General features: G+C 40.6%; 1 protein-coding gene across 8 annotated transcripts in view; it reads left to right on the top strand.

Annotated features, from left to right (window-relative positions):
• gab1 (GRB2-associated binding protein 1) overlaps positions 1-17,414 on the top strand; it is a 204,082-nt gene that overhangs the window by 13,664 nt on the left and 173,004 nt on the right. The window contains exon 1 of one of the 8 annotated variants that reach the window (XM_073042784.1): positions 16,769-16,847. The exons of the other annotated variants lie outside the window; for them this stretch is intronic. The gene's annotated coding sequence lies outside the window, so the exon portion shown is untranslated. Of the gene's footprint in view, positions 1-16,768; positions 16,848-17,414 lie in introns of those variants that run through there. 8 annotated transcript variants of the gene reach the window in all.

Here is a 17,414-nt window from a genome sequence, read left to right on the forward strand (position 1 = left end):
AAGGAATGTCAATTTGTTTATAGCAGTCTGCTTGATCAGGCATCCTAAGATTCATGAAATGAATTCTTGAAAACAGAAAACGTGCTGGTCAGGGAGTAGAATATGCATATATTTTCAACATTTTATTTTGTTTATTCTAGAACCATACAATTGTTGCATTCTATCCCATGGCTACGTTTGTTTAAAATTTCAATTTTGCAGACTTTTGATGTGTTCTGGAGAATGTTAAGCAGACTATTTAAATTGTATTCCATTTCCTGTGATCATGGATGTGTGAATAACTTGAATTTCTGTCTTTGATGTGTGCTTTTTCTATTCCCAAAAATGTGTTGTCACCGTTGAGGAATGCAATTCATTTTTAACTTCTGCCATGTTGTATCAGCATCATTTACTTTCTTCAGTTTGATTTTTAATATAAGGCTCCTTTATTCTTGGAGACCATTGACACATGCTCAGGAAATAAATTGAACCAAAGTGGTATTTTAATGCCTTTTTCCATAGTTAGATTGCAAAAAGATGTGAGCATTGTATGCTAATGACTTGGGCTAAACAAATTAATACTGTCAAGCATAGAAGTTGGGATCCTGTTTTTTTTTGTACTTGCATGTGAGATTTAGAATGTGGCATGCTAAAGTTTTATAACGAGAGGAATTCCAGCAATCTTAATTCCTGTGGCGTAGTGAGTAAAATCTTAATAGCTTTGTTGGAACGATATCTAAAATACTCAAGGCCCAAGTTTTATGATTTAACAAAGCATAGCTACTGCCATTTTTTTTTACCTGACCTTCAGCAGCACGTGCACATATAACAGAGACCAGTGGATAATGACAGAGTAAGGAAGCTGGCCACCTGTGCTTTATTTACCTTACTTCCCCCCCACCTTTCCCCATCGTGTCTGTTCGTGTGAGCCATGGACACCATGCTTTGACCTCTGCCAACTCAGCAAACAGAGAGCCTGAACCCTGGTCCTCCTTGCTTTGCCCTGCTCAGAAAATCACTTCATTAATTTTAAGAATATTTGTTTATATTTATTTTAATGTAAGCTTTAGTTAATCACCTAACACCTTGTTACAATTAAAAGCCAGATAGATGTTTTAAGTTCACTCACATTAAACTGCTGAGAATTGGATTTGTGTGAATGATTAATGGTTGCCAAGCCTGTTTTGATGTGCACTAAAATCTGGAGTTCTGTTGAACTTAATGTTTTTTTATCATTTACTAAAGCACTGGGTTCTTTTGGAGGCAGCGGAATCATAGTTTGACAGCACAGAAACAGGCCTTCAGCCCTGCCCACCAATCCAACCCTGCCCCTTTACATTAATCCCACTTGCCTGTATTCGGGCCACATTTTCTGTGCCTTGCTTATTCTAGTGCCTATTAAACTATCACTTAAATAGAATTGAATACAATATAATATTGATGTCCTTGAGTTCAAGACTTCACATAATGCCTGCTATGTTTTGTAACTTCAAAACATTAAATCAATTCAAAGAAAAACAACTGTGTCCGGAAATGTAGGTTCAGCTTTGTCTTTACTTTAAGCGCACACATCACATGGTAGCAAGATGATATATGCAATTAATATGTATTTTTACATATAATCTGTAATGAATTATTTAAACAAACAAGTATAATTAATCAAACAACATATATACCAGATATGCAAATATAATAGAAATATTAAATGCACAACAATGCCAAATGTTCTGTTGACTGTTTGTCAACGGAACTAGGTTAGAAAACCTACTACACAACTCGTAATTAATTGAAGCTCGCACTTTATTGTCTCTGCACAAACAGCAACAGAACTATGTTGACCCTGGGCCAACAACTTAGAACGGGAATTCTACTGTTCCCTTAGTAATACTCAGACCACTTTCTAATTGGTAACACCGACATAGATTAGCCAGACAATTGATCCTTTCTTCGAGCCCGTCTTGGGGTTCTTCCTCGCGATGGTGATTCTCCGGAGTTATCGCTGCTAGTGCATTGGAAGTGCCAACTTTGAAATTCATTCCTTATCAATTCAAAAGTGGTGTTTCAGTGTCATTGGATACACATCGTTTGGTTGACCCTTTTAGTGGCTCTTGTTCAGGGCTACAACCCACATCTTGCTATGGTTTCTACCCCGCCCACCCCCAGCATTGTGTCAAACAAGAGAAAATCTGCAGGTACCGGTATAACGCGCTGTAAGGTTTCACTGCCAATGTAATGGCCGCTCTGTGATGTTCCACTGCTAAGGCAATAGTTTCTCTGTAGCAGCAATGTATGGGTTATAACCAGAGATAATGGGGCCTTTGGAATGTATGTTGGCCTATGAACGGGATGTTGTTCTTTCTTGTGGGTCTGGGAGCAGGGGTTTTGCGGTCTTTTGTCGGCGAGAGATGAAGAGGGAAGGCGCGTATGGAGAGAGCTGGTAGACCACCGGACGGAGTGGACAGGGAGCAAGGGTCCAAAGGTCAGCGACGCTCGGAAGAGGTTGATGGTGGACAAATGGCCTTATCAGTGAGCTCCAATGTGCACATTTGACTTTTTCCTTAAAATGGGCCCTTCTTTTTATTTTATTTGCTAACCCTATATTCAGATTAAGATTTATAAAGTTCAGTCATTTAACTGCATATGGGGTACTGTCTGATATTTTGCGGTGGGGATTTGTAACCAGGCAACACGTCACACAGCATCCACACAAACGAAATTTCTCAGTTTGACGGGGCCAGAGGCTGTCTTCCCCCGGACAAACACGTGCTGGCCAAACCTGGAAATCTAAGCAACACACACAAAATGCTGGAGGAACTCAGCAGGCCAGGCAGCATCTGCGGAAGAGTACAGTCGACGTTTCGGGGGAGACTCTTAGTCATTCCTGACCGATGAAGGGTCTTGGCCGGAAACGTCAGCTGTACTCTTTTCCATAGATACTCACCAGCCTTGTGTATTTGTTCCTTTCAACTCTTGACTGGTCCAAACAAGTCAAACTAGCCAACCCAAAGAGAGTCTAACGAGATTACAGATTGTTTCTGTGGTAGGTCTGGCACTTTGTATAATCAAGTCTAAGAATGGTCTCCGGTTTAACAGGTCATTACCAGAAGCCCCTTGTGTCCACACTTAGTAGCTCTGATTAGATTACCCCAGAGCAAGAATCGGTTTGGAGTCCACAAGATGGGGGGGGGGGGGGTGCGATCTCAAAGGACGTGGGTGACTCCATCCCATCCTTGACCCATTTGCCCTTTCACTGACTTCTGGATTCTGCCTGCGCACCATAAAAATAATTACCAGGTGATAGCCAATCAAGCTGGTTGTACTTTTTGAATGTCTGACTTCTGAAATGCTGCATTATACAAAGTGTTCATTGGGAGTGACAGGTCAGAAAAAAAATCCTCATTATTAATTACAGGGTGAAGTCTTGGTTTCAGAATTTAAGATTGAGCATTAATAGAGTTGAACAATAAATACCAGATTGTATTTGTGTATAGATCCCAAGAAGTGGTTGCATTGTCAGACTCTGTATAGATTGAGAAAATTAAACTAGAAGTAAAAGCACGAGGGCAAGTCCATGGAAAGAATTGGGACAGCCAACTCAATCAGTATATCTTGAACTAAGTAGGGAACAGACTGTTTTGGATCTGGGCTTGAGCAGACACAAGGCTGATTAATAACCTGTAATAGATGTACCTCTGGCAAAAAGTAGCATAATACGATAGAAATTAATACAGCATGTGAAAGTGATTTAATTAAGTCCCAACTGAGATCTTAAATCTGAACAAAGAAAATCATGTGGTTAGGAGAGTTATTCATGAGGATAGATTAGAAAATCAGTTAAGGTTATGGTGAATAAACAATGAGTAAAGTTTAAATAAAGTAGTATGACTAATAAGAATTAAAACATAATATTGAAGGGAGTTTTCATTTTAATAAACAAAGTAAGCCATAGAAATAAGGATTTAAAATTTTTTTTTTAGAGTTAGAATTTGATAAAAATAGAACATTATCTATCATGGCTCCTTAAAACATAGATGCCTCTATATTCCATTAAAGATAGAAATTAATAAGAAGCATTATAAAGATTGTAAATAACATTAGATATAGCAACATAAGGAATAAAGAGCCAGCAGATAGATTATGCAAATACATAATGCGAACACATCTTTCCTTGTGTTCGAAGATGTATAAATAGTGTACTGGGAACCAAGGGCAGTGGTAGTAAGTTAAGTTGCATAGATAATTATTTGACATACAGAAAACAAGAATAAAATAATAAGCAATTTTCAGGTGCACTGGTTGTGAAGAGTGGGGATAAACCTAAAAGAGAACAAAAGGGCATTTTCAATGATTTCCTAGAGATTTTCTCAAGTCAAGTCACTTTTATTGTCATTTGGACCATAACTGCTGGTACAGTACATAGTAAAAATGAGACAATGTTTTTCAGGACCATGGTGTTACATGACACAGTACACAAACTAGACTGAACTACGTAAAAAACAACACAGTGAAAGCTACACTAGACTACAGACCTACACAGGACTGCGTAAAGTGTACAAAAACAGTGCAGGCATTACAATAAATAATAAACAGGACAATAGGGCAAGGTGTCAGTCCAGGCTCTGGGTATTGAGGAGTCTGATAGCTTGGGGGAAGAAACTGTTACATAGTCTGGTCGTGAGAGCCCGAATGCTTCGGAGCCTTTTCCCAGATGGCAGGAGGGAGAAGAGATTGTATGAGGGGTGCATGGGGTCCTTCATAATGCTGTTTGCTTTGTGGATGCAGTGTGTAGTGTAAATGTCACTATCTGCTGCAGGGTCTTGCGATCCAAGATGGTGCAATTTCCGAACCAGGCAGTGATGCAGCTGCTCAGGATGCTCTCAATACAACCCCTGTAGAATGTGATGAGGATGAGTGGGGGGGAGGAGATGGACTTTCCTCAGCCTTTGCAGAAAGTAGAGACGCTGCTGGGCTTTCTTTGCTATGGAGCTGGTGTTGAGGGACCAGGTGAGATTCTCCGCCAGGTGAACACCAAGAAATTTGGTGTTCTTAACGATCTCTACCGAGGAGCCATCGATGTTCAGCGGAGAGTGGTCGCTCTGTGCCCTTCTGAAATCAACAACTATCTCTTGTTTTGTTCACATTCAGAGACAGGTTGTTGGCTCTGCACCAGTCTGTTAGCCACTGCACCTCCTCTCTAAGCTGACTCATCGTTCTTGCTGATGAGACCCATCACGGTCGTGTTATCGACGAACTTGATGATGTGGTTCGAGCTGTGTATTGCAGCACAGTCGTGGGTCAGCAGCGTGAACAGCAGTGGACTGAGCACACAGCCCTGGGGAGCCCCTGTGCTCAGTGTGATGGTGTTGGAGATGCTGCTCCCAATCCGGACTGACTGACGTCTCCCAGTCAGGAAGTCTAGGATCCAGTTGCAGAGGGAGGTGCTCAGGCCCAGTAGGCTCAGCTTTCCAATCAGTTTCTGAGGGATGATTGTGTTGAATGCTGAACTGAAGTCTATGAACAGCATTCGAACGTATGTGTCTTTTTTTGTCCAGGTGGGTTAGGGCCAGGTGGAGGGTGGTGGCAATAGTGTCATCTGTTGAGCGGTTGGAACGGTACGCAAACTGCAGGGGGTCCAGTAAAGGGGGCTGCAGGGTCTTGATATGCCTCATGACGAGCCTTTCGAAACAGTTCATGATGATGGATGTAAGTGCAATGGGACAGTAGTCATTTCTGTGATAAATTCGGGAAGGATTCCCTCAACTAGAGTTCTAAGAGCTCAGGAGTGTAGTCTTGTAAAAGATTGGGCATTTTAAGATTGAAATCAAATGTAATTTCTTAACAAATCTTTGGAATTTTCCAATACAGAAGTCAGTGACTGCTTTTGAGTACGTTCAGACTGTAGATGGGTGATTTAGGAATATCTGGATATAGAATAGATCGAGAAGTTCATGCTTTTATTAAAGGAAGAGCAGGCTTGAGGAACTGAATCGTCTATATAAGCCATGTTTCTTATAGCTATGTGGTCCTTGCATCACCTGGCACAGTGCATGTTATGCAAGGTCTTTCTTATATCCTAAAGATGAATTTAATTGGAAGGACACTGAGAATTTTAATAGTGCAAGAAGAACATTTCTTTAAATTCCTGATTGCTATTGTTAATTATCATTAGGGCAACTATGGGAATCTTGTTGATTCTAGTAACAGTTATCAGAGATTCCTGTTACTGTCTAGTGACCTACTATATTGGACAGAATCTAAAAATCGAACAAACTTTTAGATTTCAAGAAAGCACATGGACATTAAATGAGGTGAAGCGTAAACATGAGAAAATCTGCAGATGTTGGAAATACAAAGGAACTCTCACAAAATGCTGGAGAACTCAGCAGGTCAGACAGCATCTGTGGAAAAGACAAACAGTCATTGTTTTGGGCAAAGACCTTTCATCAGGACTGGGGAAAAAAGATGAGAAGTCAGATTAAGAAGGTAGGGGGAGGGGAGGAAGAAGTACAAGGTGGTAGATGATACGTAAACACAAAATACTCTGCAGATGCTGGGGTCAAAGCAATATGCACAACACGCTGGAGGAACTCAGCAGGTTGGGCAGCATCCGTGGAAACGAACAGTCAACAGTTTGGGCCGAGACCCTTCGTCAGGTCTCGTTGACTGTTCGTTTCCACGGATGCTTCCCAATCTGCTGAGTTCCTCCAGCGTGTTGAGGTGATAGGTAAAACTGGGGGGGGGGGGGGGGGGTGAAGTAAAGAGCTGGGAAGCTGATTGGTGAAAGAGGTAAAGGGCTGGAAGGGGGGAAGCTGATAGGAGAAGGAAGAAAGAGAAGGGGGAGGAGCACCAGAGGGAGGTGATGGGCAGAGAAGGAGATGAGGTGAGAATGGGGAATGTTGGATGGGGGTGGGACAATTACTGAAAGTTCAAGTAATCGATGTTCATACCATCAAATTGGAAGCTACCCATAAGGCTTTGCTCCTCTAACCTGATGTGGCCTTATCATGGCAGTGCAGGAGGCCACAGATTGCCATGTATTTTACGTATTGTGCTGTTCTGCTGCCACAAAAAAATCATAATATGTGAGTGATGATAAACCTGATACTGATAGGGGTCTCTATTGTGGACTGAGAGTGGGAAGGGGACAGGGAGAGAGGAATCATGATTGGGAAAAGGCAAAGGGAGAGGGGAGGGAACAAGAAGTACCAGAGAGACATTCCGTAACAATCAATAAACCAATTGTTTGGAATCATATGACCTTGCCTGGTGTCTCAGGGCTGGGTGGGTCTGCACCCGCGCCATTCCCTGCCACGGCATTCCTTCTCTGTTACCTCGTCAACCTCGCCATTCCCAACATCCTTTTCTCTCACCCTCCGCTCCAAATTGCTAAACACAGCACTGTCCAAAAGACTTGTGCACCCTAGCTATATATGTGCGCCTAAGACTTTTGTAGTGTACTGTCCATCCCGCTATATTCGTTGATAGTCCTTTATACGGTTCACAACTCCACCAGTCCTGGTGTTATCCACAAGCTTGCCAATCCACTCATCCATATTTTCATACAAATCATTATATATATCATAAACAACAGAAGGTTCTGAAATGATCCTTGCAGAATACCACTGGCCTCTAGCCAGAATAATAGCCTTTCACTCCTACTGTCTTCCATGGGCAAGTCAGTTCTAAATCCAAACTTGCAATTCACCCTGGATCCCCTGCATCTTTATCTTGCGAGTTAACCTATTGCAACGGGCCTTAAAAGCCCATGTAGATAATCAACATTATCTTGCCCTCATCAAGCTCCATTCTCACCTCTTCAAAAAGTCTTGATCAAGTTTGTAAGGCATGTCCTGTCCTGTCCTGCCCTGCACACAGCCATGCTGAATGTCCCTTTCCAAATGCACACAAATCCTCTCCCTCAGTATCCTCTCCAGTAGCTTCTCTACTATTACCATGAGGCTGACTGACCTATAATTACATGGATTATCCCTATTGCCTTTCATGAACAAAAGCACATTTGTTCTCCAGGCCTCTGGGCTCTCGCCTTTTGCTAGTGAGAACTCAAAGACCTTTGTCAAATCCCCAGCGATTTCCTCACCTTCAATATTTTGGGATACACCATCAGGCTTTGGGGACTCATCAACCTCAGTGGTTTTCAGAAAACCCAACAGTACATATTCCTTAATCAAAAAATGTCCCAGCATATTGGCATGCTCCACTCTGTCTTCACTATCCTCCAAATCCTTATCAACACCAAGTACTCATAAAGTGCTTCAGCCACTCGTTCTGACTTCAGGTACAAAGTTCCTTCTTAATCCTCGAGTTTACCTATCCTTTCTGAATTTATCCTCTTGTTTTTTTCCTCTTCTTAATATAACATCAAAATTCAAATATATATAGGTCACCATATACAGCCGTGAAATCGATTTTCTTGTGGGCCTCAAGAAATAAATCCAATAACCATAATAGAATCATAGAAACATGCCTTGGATCTTGACAATTATACAGTAAATTGAGGTAAATTCATCTGTTACATTTGTAACATTGCTATTCAAATGTGATGTTTTTGCTGAGAAATGTAATTGTTGATTTTAAAAATATTAGGAAAACCTTCATTTTATAATTAGTGGCAAAACTAATTTTCATTACCATTAGTTTTGACAGATAATTGAAAATAGTGCAAAGGGTAATCTGACTTTGTGCATATGCAGATCATTAGGAAATGTGCCTTTTGTTAGTAAAGTGAGAGGAAATAATTGAAAATTAATTATTTGGGCACAGTATGAGTAGCACATGAATTGGCTCATTGATATCACTGAAGTTTTCTGAATTAAGCAAAATTATACTGAATTTGACACGTTCATTATTTAGAAAATTGGGTGATTATGACAGACCAAAATACACTGCATTGCGTATGAAAATTGTAAGATGGGAAGGAAAAAGATCAGGGTGCTCAAAATGGTACTTTGCTAGACCTTTGACAGAGCTTGCTTTGTGTTCAAAGAGTCTCTGCTCTTCGTAAATTAAGAAAATGCATAGACTATGTTGTACTGGGATTCAATGATACCATAAAGAAGGTTACTAGAATAGATTAAATTACTTGGAATTGGGATGACCATAAACCACATTTTTTAAAAAAAACTGTTTAGCAAAATGAAATTAGGCTGGAGTCGTGATTATTTTCAGAGTGGTTTGATTGATCACAGTTCAGCGCCGGGTACTGCAAGATGATGGAATTCATGGCTTTCCTCCAGAAGGCAAACAAAATAAGGAGCCGAATATGAAACTTCAATAAACCTTAGATAAGAATGCTACGTGGCAGCATTGGGAAGGTATTGTGGTTTTGGAAAGGATGCAATGCAGAATTACAAGGCTGCTGGCTGCTATGACGAAACGTACATTTGAAGAAAATGTTTGTTTATTTTCATTGAAACAATATACAAATACCATTGTGACTTTAAAAAACAACAAAAGATTGGGCCAGAGCAGGTGGAAGCAGCCTACATACAACCAGTGGTTGATGAGGTCAGGAGTAATATATTTTGTAAAAGGATTTGAAAGGGATGGTGGAGAAAATAAACCTCTTTTGATGAGTGGAGCCTGCGGGACCAAATCCAGAATTAATGACTAAAGTAGAATCAGTGAAGGAAAAAGATGACAGGTTATGGAGATAATAATCAGAATTGCGTGTATGAATATTGAAATACAAATAGTGAGCCAACTTTTATTTTGCAATTTAGGTGAAAGTTTAAGTTTACATCTATTGCACAAAGGACAAAGTTGGGATATCTAGTTAGAAGATTAAATTGTCATTGAATTTGAGCTAATGCAATGTATTATGTAAAATGTAACCTTGGTATTTAATACATTCAATACAAATAGAAAATGGTGGAAACTTGGAGCAGATAAATAATGATCAGTGGAGACAAATCTGGGTTTTGGATCTGGATTCTTGTTCTCTGGTTCTCAGTTTTGTGTGAGACAAGTATGCTAACTCAACTGGGGAAAGGAGAGGGAGATAGAATTAAAATATCAAGTGTTAAAAGTTAATTTTAATTGTCTGATCAATATGGAATTATTTTAATGTGCAAATAGTTTTGCTGTAACATCAATATTTGTAGTGATGTTCTAGCCATGAAATTGAAAGTTTAGGAGATACATTAGTGATTTTTTATATAGTTACGTGGGTTTGGATCGGGGGTGTAATTTTTTTGATGCAGTTTAAAACTCAAGTTTATATCTGTTGCTGTTTAGGTGATTAGAGTGTTGAACATTGAAATATGGAAAGTTAATTGCTGATATTTGTAAAAATTCTTATTGTAGCTGTTCAGAATGGTCTCACACTCTCTTCATTTCACATGCCTCCACTTTCATACCATTAAGAAATTTGGATGATAATCCAATTCATTTAGCCATCTCTGCCCAGATATGGCTGGAAATTTTTGGTCAAAATGGCACGCTCCTTCAGCTGACATCTTCCGGGTAGATAGTCAAACCATATATTTCACTTTTATGTCTTTCACGTTTGTTTTTCACCTTGACTGTGATTTGCTGTTTGGGTGTCCCAGTGCCCTGCAGTCTCTGAGAGGATTCCGGGAGGCAGAGGCTGTGTAAGTGAACTACGTGGCAGGAAGGCTGCAGGATGGTGCAGGAGCCAATGTTCGACCCCATTTCGCCGATTAAAGCAACAAGGGAGATTGAGACATCAAGGCAAGTGCAGTGGTGAACACTTGGCTGTGGAGGGGGCAGAGCCTGCTGCTGTGTCCAGAGTCCGTTGACGAGGTTTTGTGCATTTTGGGTATGGACTTGGACCTTAGACTTTTTAATATTCTGTGTTTTTCACCTGATCTTTCTCGGTTTTTTTGTGGTGGGAGGGGGATTTGGGGGTGAATGTGCTTGTTCTTTTGTTTTTTTTTGTGCAGGGAGGTGTGGTCTGGGGGTTGATGATCGTGCTGCCTTTCTTGGTTTCATGGCTACCCAAGGAAGAAGAATTTGAGAGTTGTATACTTTGATAATAAATAAATGAACCTTAACACCTACCTGCAAAAAACAATCCATCAGGTCAGACTGTATCTGTGATGGGAGAAGCAGAGTTAATGTTTCGGTTCAGTGACCATTGATCAAAATTTTTATTGGACTGACAAAAATCTCTGCTCTAGGATCATGCTTTGCTGCCTTTTTCCACAATGTGTCATTACTGTGCTTCTGTCTGCCCTGCCTGTTCCTCTCATCCCACCCCCACCCCCACGATCTAACACGTGCTGAGAATTCAAGTTCCCCTTTGTCATCAACATGAGATTATCTAATCATCGGCTTCTGCTTCTCCTTTCTCAATAGCTAAATCGGTGCCCGTCTAGACCTGACTCTTGCTTCTCTGTGAAGCTGCCCTTTAGATTGTCTTTCCAAAGAGACAGCATCTGCTCCTATTCTCAGATTCCCATTTAAAGTTTACATTCTAATTACCCAACTTCAAATGAATCTAGTAGTAAATATTATCCCCCTAGCTGTGGACTACTTTTCTGTATTGCAAAGTGAGTGATGAATCATCTCTCAAATAATATTAATTCTTACTTCTTCATCCTCATTCTCCATTTTGCCACTAAAAAGCACCTTCCAAAGTCTTGCTCATCTTTTGTGTGTTTAAATCGTTTCCATCTGCCAATGTAGCTGAAGGATTGACCATGGGGCCCTCTTCTGCCAGTCATGTGGTTTTGCCTTCACTTTGTTTGACTCCATGTTATCCAGTCATTTTCCAAAATTGCCTTTCCTTCTCACTCACAGCCAACTGATTAATTCTCTTGTTCTCGTTTGCTGTTTTGCCCCTTGAGGATATCAAATATAGATATGGTATTATTTTCTACATACATAATGACATAAATCTCTGCCTCCACTACCTTGGTGCTGATGGCTAAATTTTTGTAACATCTCAATTTTGCATGAGGTCTGATCTAGTAAAGCTCTGGAAAGGTCACTCCTCTCATACTTGCTATAAGTTTTATTGTCAATTTTAATCCACTCTTGCTAATAAACAAAATTGATGGAACTCCCGCCATGCCTTCAGCCCGAGATAAAATTGGAACTCCTTTTCTGTCATCAGCAATGCCGACGTCCAGCTCCTGTCGCATCACTCATGTTTGCCCTAACCCCGCGTATCTCTTCCTGAAATATTCAACGATGCCATTGCTGTTTTGAGATTTAACTGTTCAGCTGCTGTCCTGATTCTTTATCAGCTATACACACAGATTTCAAAACCCCTATGTTTATATCCTATCCCCTCACTGCAGGTCCACATCTGGTTTAGTTTCCTTCCTGTTTCTGGAGCCCAGGCCAGTGACGATTGCTCGCTAACTCTGTTCCTGGCCGTGACCTTTTATGCATTCCGCCTTTGCCCGAGTAGCATCATTCTTGCCTTCAACTCTTTACGAGAATAACTGCTTAATAAGACATCAAAAGATGCTTGTGCAAGCCTCATTTAGGAACATTTTAAATCTATTTTGATAGGACATTGAAAGCATGTTGAAGCACTATTTTAATGTGACTCTTAAAGGAAGAAAGAATTCAGGAGCTGCAAGGAGAGAACTCCAAAGCGTAGGACCTTGGTAACTAATGGGCATGGTTTAAGTGATAATAAGGTTTTGGATGCACAAAGTATCATTTTAAAAAGTGAAACTATCTAGGAAAGTTATAGGACTGCAGGAATTAAAAGGGACACCAAGGCTATTGAGAGGTTTGAAAACAAAGCTTTTCCTAATTGAAAGGCATTGTAGACAAACAATGCTTGTGAATTAAGACACCAAAAGTAGATGAATCTAATGTTTGAAGAAAATAAAAATGAGACACTGTCAAGAAGTTAACTGAAATTATCAAGTGTAAACCTAATGAAAACATGGGTGATAGTTTGAGCTGTCAGGCCTGCTCAGGCAGGCACCTCAGTCTCCACCCAGCTAATAGGATTCACCTGCAACTCACTTCCAGCTCATCACCTGCACCCCATTTAATCCCAGCTCTCATGCCCAGCCCGAGTTCCCTCATCCTGTCAGGAAATGCAGAGGAGGTGTGGCTGGGTTAATTGTATTTAAATGACTTCAATGTATTTCAGCTGTTTCTAATGATTGACGACATTAGTAAACTCCATATAGGACATGGGGTGCTGTATAGATATAGGGATCCTGCAGGAGGTGAACATAGTCTTCTCAGGAAATGTAGGGTAGGCTGGATCCAAAAGCAGAGAAGTGGAGATGATTTAGCAGTAAACTTCCTTTTACTAATAAACTGCAAAATAACAAGCCATGAGGGGTCACAAAACAAGAGAGAGCAGATTGAAAGCCACAGGTAACAAGGTAACTGAAGGCTGGGAGCAACTGGTGAGGCTGATTCATTCACTCATCTGATGGCGAATGTTGGTAGAGACAAGTGATCTGTGGTGGAGAAAGGCACCTTGATTCTGGTACAGGTACATGGTTGGAAGCTCATCTCAAGGTCAACAGCAAACACTTGGCAGTTTGTCAGGGACTGAATGCTGGTGGCTGTAGGGTGCAGTGAAGGTGGCAACTGAAGACTCTTTGGGTATTTCGGTCACCTGTTGGTTCCTCTGGTACTGGCTGCTGGGGGAACGTTCTGATTATTCTGCCACTTAAGAAGAGTTTGCGCAAGTTGTGGTGCGGAGCGAAGTTTCACTGTGCCTTCTTTTGGTTGCAGGATAACAGTGCTATGCAAACATGTTTTTGTTTAATGGTGTGTGTTTCTTTTGCTGTTCTTTAAAGTTGAGAGTCTGGAGTTGTGGTGCTGTTCTCGAGTATTTAGAAACAAAATTCTATCCCATTATTTGCGCTGAATTTTTGAAGGATTGCTTTTACCCTATGGAGTGTAAAATATCTAATTTTGTAGGCTCAAGTATAATTCATGTAGTTGCAAAACCCAAAAATACTTTTTTACGAACATGAGATTCTGCAGATGCTAGAAATCCAGAGCAACACACACAAAGTGCTGGAGGACCTCAGCAGGTCAGGCAGCATCTATGGGAACGAATACACAGTCAAAATTTCATGCCGAGAATCTTTCTCAGTGCGTTAGCTTTTTGGGTCCTGATGAAGGGCCTTGGCCCAAAATGTCGCCTGTTTACTTTTTTTTCCATAGATGCTGCCTGCCTGCTGAGTTCCTCTAGCATTTTGTGTGTGTGTTGCCTGAATAGGAAGGTGGGGGAAGAGGATGAAGTACAAGCTAGATGATGGGTGAATCCAGGTGGGTGGGGGAGAAGGAATAAAATAAGAAACTGGGAAGCCACTTAGTGTTTTTGTTTCATTCAGGATTTTGTTAAATGCATTCATTCTCAACTGAGTATTATATGGGAAGCATTAAACTTGAAATTGCTTAAAGGAATGTAAACTTTTTCTGTATGTTTGATATCTTTTTAGAACATAATTGTAATATTGGTCCTAGTTGGTTTTGTTTAGGACACATTATATTATTGAGATTATTTAACTCTTTGATTGTATCATTAAATTGGAGCTGTCAGCACTTTTTGCCAGAACAAGGAAAAAATGATGCTTGTATCTTTTGCTTTGCCTGTTCTGGAGTATTGTATTACAGAATACTATAAAGATAATGTGCAGTTTTCCAAACAACTAAAAGATTGCTTCATTATATTTTTTAATCAGCTGAGTGCCCGGCAGTACTTTTCTGCTGGCCTTTGTAATTTCACTTGCTGCTAGCCATCAGTTTGAATCCTGGTCCCAGTTTTCTATTTGGCTGGTAGGTGATTACACGGGGTTGCTAACCTGGGGTCCATGGACTCCTTGCTTAATAGTATTGGTCCATGGCATAAAAAAGGTTAGGAACCCTTGGAAGCCCAGCATGAATGACAAACCATCCACCCACCTATAGTCTCTACTCACTTTATTGGGAACTCGGAGCCTCGAAAACTACAGTGAAAGCAAATCAAAGTTTGTTTTCGTATGCACGATTACTTCTATGCAAAGGTGCAGTTACAAACTTAACTTGCAGTAGCATCACAGACACATTTACTTATTGCAATACAACGTGGAATAGGCCCTTTGAGCTGTGCCACCCAGAACCATCCCCCCCACCCCGATCTAGTCCGAGCCTGATCACGGGCCACTTCACAATGACTGACTAACCTACCAACCGCTATGTCTTTGGACTGTGGGAGAAAACCAGAGCTCCCTGATGAAACCCACATGGTCATGAGGAGAATGCAGAAACTCTTTACCGACAGCAGAGGGAATGGAACCCAGGTCACTGCTACTGCTAACCACCACACTACTGTGCTGCCCAAGCATTATCAAAATAGTATTCAGAAGCAAAATATAAATGAAACACCAATTAAATTTGAAAGAAAGAACACAATTTAAAAAGAAATAAACTTTAACACAAAGCGATGAAAGTGTTAGAAAGCTGAAGTAATTAGGGCTTTGGCGGTTAGGTCAAGAAACTGATTGACTGAAGGAAAGTAGCTGCACTTGAACCTGGTGGTATTGGGACTTCAGGCCCCTGTACCATCTGCCCGATGGTAACTGTGAGAAGGTGGTATGCCCTGGATGATGGGAAACTTTGATAATAGGGCAGCCTTCTGAAGGCAGCACCTGCTGTAGATACTACCGATGGTAGGCAGAGGTGTGCCCGTGATATACTGGGCAAAATGGATTCCTCTCTGCATTTTCTTACGTTCGTGTGCTTTCAAATCACTGTACCAGACCATGCTGCAACCAGGCAGGATGCTCTCTGTAGAAGTGTGTTAGTGTCCGGTGACTCTCCAGGTACACAGATGGTAAGGGTATGGAAGGCTATGGTTCTGGTGCAGGTCGAATGGAGTAGGCAGTTTAAATGGTTTGGCTGGACTAGATGGGCTGAATGGCCTGTTTCAGTGCTGTACTTTTCTATGATTTCTGAGCTGATCAGTGTGATGCCGGGTGGACTTACTGCGTACAGTGAACTTTGGGTTAAGTGGCTGTTCAATACTGCATCTAATGCAGCAAAACTTTGCTGATACTGTTCCCCTCCTTACCTACTTCTTCCCCATGTATGTCCTGTTTGGCCATTCATATGACAGTAGCACGTCTATCAGATACTGCAGTTTTCTTCATGTTTTACCAGTCTCTGAAAGTATCCTTCACTTCTATCCACACCCAGCAATAAATTTAAGTTTTTGGAAGTAGTTCTTTTAAAAATAACCTTGACAAACGAGTGCTTTTTAAAAAAAAAAAGATTTCAAGGAGTTGAAAAGGTAAACAGGCTTTAATTTTTTTTCAACCATTAGAAATTAGATACTGTGAGAAAAAGGTTTATTGTGTACATATTACGTAAGCTGCAGTGATCTTATTTTTGATTCTTTGCCCAGAATTGCTGAGATTGCTGTAACGTACAACTGTAGGCAAAGGCTTGTTAAGTGACAAGAATCCAAGTGCTTTGACTAAACTGGTTAGCAATGAGTGCAGCCTTCAAACTGGAATTGCTGTATCTGCAAAACACGAGCAGTTGCTAGGGAAAATGGATTGCCCCAAAAGTGTTGGAATTAAGTGTGACTGATATGGCCACTTCTGTACACTTAAACATCTGCTTGCAGATGAGTTAATTTTAGTGTGGGTTGGGAATTGGGTGTCGGTAATCAGAAGACACCATTTAGTAGTGGCAGCTTTCCTTAACTCCAAATAGTGAGCTAGATTTTAGCAATCTTTTTTTTTTAAATAGCATAGAGTATATACTGCACAGAAGGGAGCATCCACCCACATCCTGTACTACTTTGCTTTGGGAGTATTGTTAGTGAGCCATTTGTTTTCTCAGCAGTAAAGTGGACGCAAACTTTAACTTTGAATTCTCGTCTTGAAAGTTGACTGGTAGAAATCTTTTCGGTAAGCTCATATTTGCTACTTTTTGTTTGGCATCAAGTAAATGCTTTTTGACTTGTGTATTTCATCGATGTGACACACTTTCTGTCAAAGAAAGTCCTGTAACTTTGATCAGGTATATTGCATTGTGTTGAAGTTCTGATTTTCGGAAGGCTCACTGCATTATTTTGTTTTTCTCTTCTAAGAAGTGAAGGTAATTGTCCTGTTCCAGTTATTACACGTGGTTCCCAGACCAATAAAAGTTCAAATGACGATCACAAAAACAATTCAATTTTTGCAAGATATTATTTCATGTAATGGATGGTTTTAAAATAATGGATTGAAACTTTAGTTATGTTGGAGTATGGTATCTGTCATTGTGGATAAACATCATTTCGGTAAGGAAAATGTCTTCTCTCCACCTTTTGATCATGCTCTAGGTGATAATATAGACAGGAGTTACTTCTGGTGCCAGTAGTTCAGCTTCAACCTAAAAACATTAATTTGCTTGGTACTTCCACATCGGAAGTTGTTTTGCATTCGCCATTGAAATTGTGGTTTGTTCTTTCTGTATTTCTGTGGCATATTTTT

The sequence above is a fragment of the Hemitrygon akajei genome, chromosome 4, assembly GCF_048418815.1.
Source record: "Hemitrygon akajei chromosome 4, sHemAka1.3, whole genome shotgun sequence".
NCBI lineage: Eukaryota > Metazoa > Chordata > Chondrichthyes > Myliobatiformes > Dasyatidae > Hemitrygon > Hemitrygon akajei.